At 38.7% G+C, this 12,246-nt stretch overlaps 1 pseudogene; it reads right to left on the minus strand.

Annotated features, from left to right (window-relative positions):
• Nucleotides 1-9,717, minus strand: part of LOC107600235 (cyclic AMP-responsive element-binding protein 3-like protein 3-A) — a 37,451-nt pseudogene extending 27,734 nt beyond the window's left edge.
• Nucleotides 9,718-12,246: the final 2,529 nt, after the last annotated feature.

The following is a 12,246-nucleotide window of genomic DNA, read 5'->3' on the forward strand; positions in this document are numbered from 1 at the left end:
TTTCCCACGATCTTGACACCTCGGCATGGAGATCGGGAAAAAACGGAAGGCCCCGTCGTGAAGGCTGTGATCTAGCCCTCAGGAAATGCTCGTCTAATTTGCTTTTAGGACGAGAGTCCTGTTTCTCGGCTGGCCAATCGATATTTAACTTGGCTAAAGCACGAGTCACAGCATCCACGAGCTCCTCAAATGCGAGGGACTGCGGTGGTGAGTCCACAGTCTCCTCTGTCTCGACACTCATCACATCTACCTCCTCGGAGGAAGATAGATGAAGTGTCTGGCTCTCTCTCCGCGGGGAAGAAACCGCAGCGCGGGCTTCTGAACCCTGAGAGAGAGCCACGGATCTAGCGGGTGAGGACCGAGAAAAGGACGAGCCTGTCTCGGATCCCTCCGCTAAATCCACTTGCGATCCCCATGACAACAGTCTGCGCTGTGCCTCGGCAACAGCGGGACCGCTGCCAACGGGATCGCGAGCCAGGCAGCTCTCATCAAACACGGCCAGGCAAGAGCGGAGCGTGCGCAGCGAGAGCAGCTCGCGGGCATGACAATCAGCTCCCTCCAGAGCTGACCGTGCACAAACAAACGACACACAAATCGTGTATCCCTCGCCGCCAGATATCGTGGGCAGGGAGGAGCACAGCGTTTGTAATGATGTTTGCTGACAGACAACAGTAAATAGACAGACACATACACAGAGCGCTACTGAAGAGCAGAAGCAGGTTTGTGCTCTGCCGGATGCACTTTTATACTTTCTGGTGCTTACCTCACCCCGCTTGTGATGTCTCGCTGCTCCATTGGGCTGATTTGACACATGCTTCGGAACGCGGTCACGCAGGGGAGTTCCCAAAGCGAATCTCGACGCAGCTCGAGTTCCTGAAGGGGAACTTCTTCTTCTTCTTCTTCTAATGTATAATGTATTGTAACTGTGTATTGCATTTCTGAAGAGCTTAAAAATGCTAATCAGCAGATGATTATCATTTATGTAACTGATTTCTTATATATTAAGTGACAAAAGTGCTCAAATAGTATTTTTTCAATCAGTTTGAGTTTATGTATGAAGTATATATTGAGTTGAACAGTCATGTTAATGGTCTATGATGTTGTGACGCTGTTTGTATAAACAGGTCAGGTTTTTTTCGAGACTGAGTAACAGATCGGGTTTTTTTTCGAGACTGACTTGAGCTGTGATCCTGAGATGCAGAGCCATCCAGCTAGAGAACCCTGAGGGAGACAAACAGAAGAAAATCCTGCGACTCAAGTGATCAGTGCCTTATCCATTATCACAAGTGGAATTCATCCGTTCCTAGTGGTATTTCTCACCAAATTACCTCAACACTGATCATCATCACACTAACTGATTTTTTGCACTATTGAACATTTTGCTCTACAAACGTTTGCACTACACAAGGAGACTCTTGTGTTCATTGGATTCATCATTTGGATTCAAAGGACAGTTTTTTCCCCACGTTCACTCTTAGTCTATAGACAGAACTTTTCATATACTGAATTTGAGTGTAGTACTATTTTAGTTTGTTATTTTCCTGGAGTGATTTATTGTAGTTGTTTTTTTTTCTATTGTGGGCCAGAGGTTCTAACTCAAACCAGTAACAAAATAAGCAAAGCTCTAAAAAAAAAACTGGAAAAAGGTTAGAGAAAAAATAAATCCAAAAAACAGAAGAAGTTAAATATTAAAGGAACAAATATAGTACAATAAAAACATTTAAATCAAATAACTACAAAGGAGCTCAAAACCTAATTTCGGAAAAAAGACACGTGTGAGATTAAGGGGGTCATTCTGAGGAGAAAATAATCTTCTTAAAAATAAAGCCTTCAAAAGAGTGTTTTTGTATCAATGCCATAGAAGAACCATTTTTGGTTCCTCGAAAGAACCTTTCAGTGAACATTTCTTAAAAGAACCATTATTTTCTTAGTGTAAAGAACATTTTGATGCTCTAAAGAAACTTTGTCCACTATAAAAAGCCTTTTGTACAATGAAAGTTTCCATGGATGTTAAAGGTTCATGGAACCATCAATGTTAATAAAGAAAACTTAGAGTGTAGAGGACCCCCCCCCGCGATCCCCATGACAACAGTCTGCGCTGTGCCTCGGCAACAGCGGGACCGCTGCCAACGGGATCGCGAGCCAGGCAGCTCTCATCAAACACGGCCAGGCAAGAGCGGAGCGTGCGCAGCGAGAGCAGCTCGCGGTCATGACAATCAGCTCCCTCGAGAGCTGACCGTGCATGCTCCGCTCCCAAACAAACGACACACAAATCGTGTATCCCTCGCCGCCAGATATCGTGGGCAGGGAGGAGCACAGCGTTTGTAATGATGTTTGCTGACAGACAACAGTAAATAGACAGACACATACACAGAGCGCTACTGAAGAGCAGAAGCAGGTTTGTGCTCTGCCGGATGCACTTTTATACTTTCTGGTGCTTACCTCACCCCGCTTGTGATGTCTCGCTGCTCCATTGGGCTGATTTGACACATGCTTCGGAACGCGGTCACGCAGGGGAGTTCCCAAAGCGAATCTCGACGCAGCTCGAGTTCCTGAAGGGGAACTTCTTCTTCTTCTTCTTCTAATGTATAATGTATTGTAACTGTGTATTGCATTTCTGAAGAGCTTAAAAATGCTAATCAGCAGATGATTATCATTTATGTAACTGATTTCTTATATATTAAGTGACAAAAGTGCTCAAATAGTATTTTTTCAATCAGTTTGAGTTTATGTATGAAGTATATATTGAGTTGAACAGTCATGTTAATGGTCTATGATGTTGTGACGCTGTTTGTATAAACAGGTCAGGTTTTTTTCGAGACTGAGTAACAGATCGGGTTTTTTTTCGAGACTGACTTGAGCTGTGATCCTGAGATGCAGAGCCATCCAGCTAGAGAACCCTGAGGGAGACAAACAGAAGAAAATCCTGCGACTCAAGTGATCAGTGCCTTATCCATTATCACAAGTGGAATTCATCCGTTCCTAGTGGTATTTCTCACCAAATTACCTCAACACTGATCATCATCACATTAACTGATTTTTTGCACTATTGAACATTTTGCTCTACAAACGTTTGCACTACACAAGGAGACTCTTGTGTTCATTGGATTCATCATTTGGATTCAAAGGACAGTTTTTTCCCCACGTTCACTCTTAGTCTATAGACAGAACTTTTCATATACTGAATTTGAGTGTAGTACTATTTTAGTTTGTTATTTTCCTGGAGTGATTTATTGTAGTTGTTTTTTTTTCTATTGTGGGCCAGAGGTTCTAACTCAAACCAGTAACAAAATAAGCAAAGCTCTAAAAAAAAAACTGGAAAAAGGTTAGAGAAAAAATAAATCCAAAAAACAGAAGAAGTTAAATATTAAAGGAACAAATATAGTACAATAAAAACATTTAAATCAAATAACTACAAAGGAGCTCAAAACCTAATTTCGGAAAAAAGACACGTGTGAGATTAAGGGGGTCATTCTGAGGAGAAAATAGTCTTCTTAAAAATAAAGCCTTCAAAAGAGTGTTTTTGTATCAATGCCATAGAAGAACCATTTTTGGTTCCTCGAAAGAACCTTTCAGTGAACATTTCTTAAAAGAACCATTATTTTCTTAGTGTAAAGAACATTTTGATGCTCTAAAGAAACTTTGTCCACTATAAAAAGCCTTTTGTACAATGAAAGTTTCCATGGATGTTAAAGGTTCATGGAACCATCAATGTTAATAAAGAAAACTTAGAGTGTAGAGGACCCCCCCCCACCCACACCCCATTTTTTGTGATACATAGAAAGCACCCAGAGCACCCTTCAATACTGTGGTGACCACTCAGATTTTCTTCAGAAGATGTCTTTATTATTTCTGCATGTCTGGGGTCCTGAATGTAAACTTACCTTCACATTTTATAAAGAATGAGGCAGGAAGCTGCTCTGACTGTTAAAGTTTAACCAGGTCAATTGTACTGGCATAAAGTATTTATTTGAAAGCCTGCAATGTTATTATTAGTACTGTAGCACAGAGAATTCTAATTTAAAAAACGTTATTATCTATCAACCAGTGATAGAAATGTATCTTAGGTAAAAAGGCTCACATGTACACAATTCACAATAATAATGCACAACAATAATACACAATATTAAGACAAAACGGTTTGGCCTTATTCAGAATAGAAATTGCAGTAGGAATAAAATAATTACTATAAGCCTTCTTTCTAAACCGACAACCTGATGGGAGTATCTGAAAAAGGTAATGCAAAGGATGAGAGGGGTCAGTAACAATAGAAGCTGCTTTCCTCTTTACAGCACAGTTATAGAGATCTAAAAGTTTAGTCTGTGGGTACCCAATAATTTTAGATGCCTGTCTTGATAATTTCTTCTTGTTTTCAGCTGAAAGAAAGTTGAACCAAGAAACAATGTTAAAGGTTATAACTGATTCCACAAGTGACTGATACACTGTTATTAAGATATCCTGTCTTACATTAAAGCCCTTTAGCCTTCTCAAAAGAGATAATCGCTGTTGAGCTTTCTTATAGACACTATTTGCCTGCTGTGTAAAAGATAAATGTCTGTCAATCTCAGTGCCCAAATATGTAAAGGCCTCAACCTGCTCCACTACCTGCCCCCCCAGTGGTTTAGATAGAGGATGATCAGTGTTAAATGAACGAAACCTTCCACAACACATCTCCTTAGTCTTACTTATATTTAACTCCAGCGAACTTTCTTGGAACCAGAGAACCATAGAATCAACAAATTGCCTATATGTAACCAGGGATTTCTCATCTCTCATACAAGCCACCAAGGCCATGTCATCAGCATATTTCAAAAGTGACATGCCATTGATATCACACTTGATTTCATTCATATATATAGAAAATAAAATAGGCGATAACACACAGCCCTGTGGAACCCCTGTATTCACAATAATACTGTTAGATTTAAAACCACACAGCCTAACGTGTTGAGATCTATCTTTCAAAAAGTCCTTAATCCACAGCACAAGAGTTGTATTTACTTGTAGTTTCTGTAGACGTTCCAGTAGTAAACCAATGTTCACTGTGTTAAATGTAGATGTGAAATCCATAAATAAAATCCTGACAAGTGAATTCGAAAGGTCTAAGTGTCTAGTCACTGTATCCAAGAGAATTAAGCTGGCATCCTCAACTCCCCGTTTTGACTTGTAAGCAAACTGAAGCAGGTCCAAGCACTCGGCTACCTTGATCGTAAGCTCCCCCGCTACCACCTTCTCCATACATTTACAGAGAATTGCGGTAAGAGTCACAGGTCTAAAATTCTTCATCTCCTTGACATGAGTTTTTTTTGGAACTGGAATAATGGTTGTGTCCTTCCATGCTCTTGGGACATACCCAGTGTTCAAGGACAACTGGAAGAGTTGAGCCACCACCCCGCCTACTTGGGCCGAACACACTTTCAATAAGCGGCTCCATCCGGACCAGGAGCTTTCCATGGCTGTAATTTGGAGAGGATGGAGACAACCCTTTGTTCATCCAACCTGATTGGTGTAGAGGGATTACTTAAGTCAGTCTGGTCCCAATCCACTCCAGAATTATTCATATTAAACCTAGCATAAAAAGCATTCAGCTGCTCAACAAAGGAGGCAGGGTCTGGACACTGAACTCGAGTTGAAACCTGGGCTATTCCCATCATCATATTAAGATTCTGCCATGCCGCCTCATATTTCCTTTAATAAACCTCTCCTCCATCTTATCTTTATATCGAAGTTTGGCCAACCTGGTTTTATCTCACAGTTCCTTTCTCAGTTCATTAACACGTCTTTTATCACCCTCCATAAAGGCAATCTTTTTGAGGTTAAAACAATGCTTCATCTCTTTATAGACCCAAGATTTGTTGTTTGGGTAAAGAGTAACTTTCTTACTCACATTATCAGCACAAAAAGACATATATGAACAGATGGAATCATTAATCACATCCAAATCGCCATCATTGCTCTGCAAAAACATCCCCCAATCGGTAAGATCAAAACATCCTCTTAGGGTCTCCACAGAGTCATTGTTCCAGACCTGGATAATTTTTGATTGAGTCTTGTGTGTTTTCAGTCTTTGTCTGTATTTTGGCAACAACAGAACTACATTATGGTCTGAGAAGCCAAGAGGAGGGAGGGATTTAGAGACATAAGCACCAGGACATTACCAAAACACAAGTCCAGCATTTTGTCCAGACAAGTTGGAATAGTGACATATTGCTCTATCTGCGGAAGCAAGGATCCGACATCACAACTGTTAAAATCTCCAAGCAAAAAAAATAGGTTGATCAGCTGCTCTTAATACAGCATTATTATAAGCTGCAAGAGTGTTATCAGGGCCAGGAACATAGGCAAGAATTACTGTCACTTGAGTGAACTCGTGCAGTAAATAATCAGGTCGTAACGACACAGTCATAATTTCGTAGTGGCGAGAGCAATCAGTCTCATGCACTGTAAAATTAGCAGCCCATTTATCATTTACGGCCATACAAAGACCGCCTCCAATTGATTTCCCTGTTTCTTCCGTGTCCCGGTCATAGCGTATGAAAGTGAAACCATCCAAATTCAGCATAGTGTCCTCAGACAACCACGATTCAGTAAAACATAACAAACTCGTCTTCCGAGTCAGAGTCAGTTTTGATCAACACAGAAAGTTCATCCACCTTATTCCGCAAAGATCGCACATTTGATAAAACAATGGCGGGTAAGGGGAGCCTACTTCCCCGTCTTCTCATCCTGTTCCTGATTCCGCCTCTTGACCCCCATTTCCAACAATTTTTTTTCCTCAACAGGTGCTTAGGGATTAAATTCAGAAGTGGCGGTGTTAGTATCTTAGATGAGGATTGTCGAAGGTCAAGAAGATCAGCCCGAGCATAGATCATAATTTCCGAGTTGGTGATTTGTAAATCTGCCGGGGAACTCCAGCACGACCAAGCAGGTTGAACACAGAGGACGATCCACAAAGACAAGATCCAGTGTTTCAAGGTCGAACTCATCATGGTAAACTTGTGTGTCAAACTTAAAATCCAAAACAAACAACAAACGATAAAAACAAAACGATAAAACAATATAAAAACACAACACAGCCTTTACTGCGAGTCGCTCAAACAAAGGAGCGCCCCACCTCGGAAACACCCATAGAATATGACATTTGAAACACAGCTGACAGAAACATCTCTCCACAGGCCTGGTTACAGCATAAAGCAGTGGGACAGCATCAAATGTGTCAGGAAATTACAAAATAAACATTGAATCCATGCGACCGGGCCATGCACCTGATATAATGAGCACAATGACACAAAAACTTGTGACCCAGATGCAGCTGTCATGCTTTACATCTGACATGTTGAAGATGAGAAGTGATGAAGACTTTTGAGCCTTCTCATCAGCTCTGCTGACTTTAAAGACACAGAAAAGTCAGAAAAGAAGAGAAATACAAATGAAAAAGAATCTCATGCTCTGAACAACATCTTGATGTATTAGATTTGAAAGCCGCGAAAATAAACTTGACGCCAGAGCAGTTAGAGCATTGTTTCAGCGTTGCACACACACACACACACACACACACACACACACATACACACTGGATTGAAACAGAAACGATAGGCTTTGAGTCACTGTTTTATTGGTTTTCTGTTTAAGTTGGTTTTGGTTGATAAGCTATCTGTACAGAATTGCATTAAGTTGTTGGTTGTGCTTAGCCGATAGACACGATGATGCTTGTTCATAGCGAAATTCTCTCATGCTAAACTTCTAAACTTCTCCTTTTATCTTGGTAGATAAGTCCTTGCTGCATTTTATTAATGCCTTTAGGAATAAAAATCAAATTAGATCATTTCAATCTTTGATCTCAATTGCTTTTTGCAGACAGCAATTAGATTAAATATACAGATATTTATTCAGAGATAAAATGGAGATGTTTGCTTACTGTAAATCTCCTATTAAATTTATTCTTTGAAAAACGTGCCTAAAACTGTGTTCAGAAGATATCAAAGTCTGCAGTCAAAAGTCTAAATATGAACTCATCAGGAAATATCTTTCGAAAAACCAAATGTTTTCTAGTTTCTAGAGTTTTAGAAGAGATCTCAATGTCGTTTACTTTAAGAAACATCTGAGACAAGTTGCTACTTAAATGAAACATAGGAAATCCTGAGCAATGAAAGAGCAATTAAGCGTTTATTTGTCATTGCATAAGGTTTATTAGCAGATTCCTAAAGGAAACGTGTGATATTTGGTATGACAAAGTCATACTGAAAGCCAAAACCTGTGATACCAAGTGCTAAGAATGTGAAAGTGGCTGTTGATGTCTAATACAAAAACAGATCAATTTCTCCAGTGAATATCACACACCATTGGGAACGTCTAAACCTCAGCCTAGTTTTCAATCCAGACAGTTTATTTGTGTTTCATTGACATGATTCCTCAGCACCCTGCGACCTACTTTGCACCGTGGTCATGCGCTTTTGAAGTGAAGATAAGCTTACTGTATCTCATCTGAGCAAAGTTTTATATGGCTTGTGCTAATGGCACAGAAGAGTTAAAGCTACGCTTGACTAGTCAACCTCTGAAGAGCACGAGACAATTACATAGCTGGCGGTTTCGAGGACACGGAAAGATATTGGCGAAGTGAGACTCCTCAAACGAGAGCAAAGAGCAAAGCGTTTAATTGCGCTTTGACATCAAACAAATCTAAGAAACCTAAACGGCATATACACAACAAAAGAGCAATGCCCAAACTCCGATTCCATTTGGGAGGTTTTGCATAAACTGATTGCTGTACTGTACTAAATCAAGATTATAGATGGCAAAGTAATCCACCGACACAACAACAGCTCTCACAGATGAGTGTGCATGGGTAAATTAGTTTGTTGTTAATGGAAAAACTCTGAGAGGAGCCTTGGGTTTTATACTTGTTTATGTGTGTGCTGAGCTACTAGGCTAATTAGAAAAAGATAATCATCTTTAAAGGTTTGCATTATTGTCATTTCCACAAGCACTGCAAATACAATTGGTTCATTAACACCTCAAATTATTAGAATGCTTTTTTTCCTCACTTAGTGAGATGTTAGAAATGTGTGAAATGAGTTTTAAATGTTACTGTAATCTCACACATAGCTCTTCTTTTTTGTGAGAGATCTCAAGAATGTCTAAAATTGCACTCATGAATTGCCAAGATCATGCATCAGATATCTCAATATGAACAAAAAATTTTTTTTTAATCAAATTCATCCAAGACAAGCATTTTCTTTGGATTGTTTTGTGGGTCCACTTCAGGCAATCTGCATCTGCACTAAAGATTAAGAAAACAACAATGGTGCGTTGTGTCCCCATTATATTATTTGATAGTCTGAACTCTGTTTAGTGTGTAATAAAACTAAATTTTAAAATAAAACCTGAAAATGATTTTGAATGTTTTTCATTAAATTGTCAAACATGTTGCATGTCCCCATTTATCTTTGGCAGGTACTGCCAGTATATATACTCAAAATATATGAATGTTAAATAATATTTTTGAGGATGCACCCGAGTGGTCCCTATTTACTTTGAGCCTGAGGCTAATTCTTTGGGCCTGAGGTGGGCTGGTTCGCCAGTAACGTTTTTCAAATAAATAAATAAAAATGGCACTTTTACCTGAGAATGACCCTATTGCAATATGACACAAACATTGAAAATCACAGTAAAAGCAAAGGGAATGCAATACTTCACCTTGTCTGAGAGTAGTGCCATGTTCCAGGCACTAGAATCACCAACAGAAATACAAGCAAACAGAGGGAAAATGGTTAAAATCCAGAGAGAGAAACACAGACACCTCCACACAGCTGTGTTCCTGAATGTGTTCTCTGTTCCAGGACAAAGTTGAACCTCCAGATAATGAGTCGATGATTCAGTTGGGTTGTTAATGGTCAGGGGGCTTTGACTGACAGGTTAAATCACACACGTGAAGATCTGCATTCTGTTTATCAGTGAGATGGTGATGATGATGATCTCATCAAAATAAATGAACATAATAACAGAAGAGGATGACATCACTGTTTGACTGAAATGCAAATTAAGTGGAGCCATGCAAGAAGATTTTCTTTCTAGACGTTTCTATTTCACAGCTCAAGAGACTTAAAGGAAAAGTTCACCTAACAATTTAAATTTGCTGAATGTTTACTCACCCTCTGGCCATCCTAGAAGTATATAAGTTTGTTTGTTCATCAGAACAGATTTTTATCAGCTGTTTAGACTCTCATTCTGACGGCACCCATTCACTGCAGAGGATCCATAGTGAGCAAGTCACGCAATGCTACATTTCTTCAAATCTGTTCTGATGAACAGACAAACTCATCTACATCTTGAATGAGTAAAGTTTCAGCAAAGTTTCATTTTTGGGAAAACTACTCCTTTAAGAATATACCAAGAGGAGATAAAAATTAATGTAAGTCAATTGTTGACATAATATCAATGTGGATAGATTATTTGAGAAAGGGTTGAGGTCATATTGAGATGTTTGACTTTTGAATAAGGTTTTGGTATCTTAGCAAATCATATTGTTGAGATCTTTTCTATTGCATATAACATCTAAGAGTCAACTATTTAATGTCCATTTCATTGCATGACTTTCTGGGAGATATTAAAGAGATCTCATTTGTGATTTTTATATCTCTATATAAAATATTTTATATGAGATTACATGTTGTGTAGACTTGGAGTGTGTATTTACATACTGAAATCCTCTTGCAGTAATGGCACGCTGCATGTGCATGAACCTGTGTATTCATGACTGATCTTAACCTGAGGTTTGGCACACTGATAAACCCAAACCTGAAACTAAACATGTCTTTAACTGTGCAATCAGTGCACGCTTATCCTGCATTAGTCCCAGCTGTTATCACAGAAGATAAGACAGCTAATATTGGGAACTGCACATTGTTCTGTTCATTAGAAGAAAACGAGGAAAGTGTTACATAACTCCCTTCATGCACAAACTCCAGACATGTTTCAGTGATTATTTATGTCGGCTTGGCAAAATGAGCATATTATTACTGTGCACACTTCTATATCAACAGCCTCAGAACTAATTTTAACCACACTTAGCAGATGCAACTTATTAGCAACTTAAATAAAGCAAAGATTATTAGGTTATGTTTTACAAGAAAATACTACTACTATTTCAAAACGTCATGTTTAATACAAAGTGTTACTTCTTGTTACTTTGTTAAATAATTGTGAAATTTACTGCACATGTTTTTGAGTGAAAATTGTTTCTACACCTTTTTTTAAGTGTAGAGAAATGCATATTTAATACAGCTGGACCTCTATGTATAGGATCTGTGACATGCTGTAAATTATTACAGAACATGATGTCAACTGTTTGCAAAAAGAAAAAGCATTTACAGAAATGAATTTGCAGTGAAAGTCTTTGGGGAAACCGTTGCCCCATGAAGTCTACTACTGCCAATATTTATTTTATATATATATATATATATATATATATATATATATATATATAAGTGGGCAACCAGTCTTGGGCTGCAGGGTGATACGGCTGTGGCTCATCCATTGGTGAGCAAGTGATGTACTGCTACATTTCTCTAAATCTGTTCGGACCTGTTTCAGCTCATTTTTATTCAGCTAATTTAAAACTATTCCTTTAAGGTTATTTTACATAAAATCCATAATTTAAGTCAATTCTGTTATCTACCCTCATGTCGCTTCAAACTCAGGTGACCTTTACCTGTGGAACACAAAATAGGTTATGAAAATGTCAAAGCTGCTCTAATCCGTACAATAGAAATGCGTGCTTTAGTTGTAGTTTTAAAAAGTGTTTTTGCTATTGGAAATGTTCAGGTCCACCACTGGTTTCCTCTCAAAGATGGTACTCAGTATGAAAACAACAGAAGTCAAGAAAAACAAATGCGTATTTGTGTGTGGGTTTTTTTTAGACTAGAAACCAATTTAAACAGCATTCACAGTCCGCTGAAACAATGTTCTGGCAGTGGCATCTAATAAATCCAAGGAAGTAAAAACTATTTTTTTTTTTTTAAATGTCCAGGTTGTTATATTACACAGAGTCCTCATCTCACCACAGCTGTCATGAATTTTTGAAAACTGTTTGGCCGAATGCAGTGAAGAAAAACATTGTTACTGCCAGATGCTCTTAACATGTTTTATTGTCATGTGGTTTCATCAAGATGGAAGAAAGTTCAAAGGTCAAGCTTTTTGAGCAGAAAACAATCAACAATAGAATATTTGCACTGAATGTTGAATTTT

Source organism: Sinocyclocheilus grahami, unplaced genomic scaffold (assembly GCF_001515645.1).
Source record: "Sinocyclocheilus grahami isolate Dianchi unplaced genomic scaffold, SAMN03320097.WGS_v1.1 scaffold280.1, whole genome shotgun sequence".
In the NCBI taxonomy this organism is placed as follows: domain Eukaryota; kingdom Metazoa; phylum Chordata; class Actinopteri; order Cypriniformes; family Cyprinidae; genus Sinocyclocheilus; species Sinocyclocheilus grahami.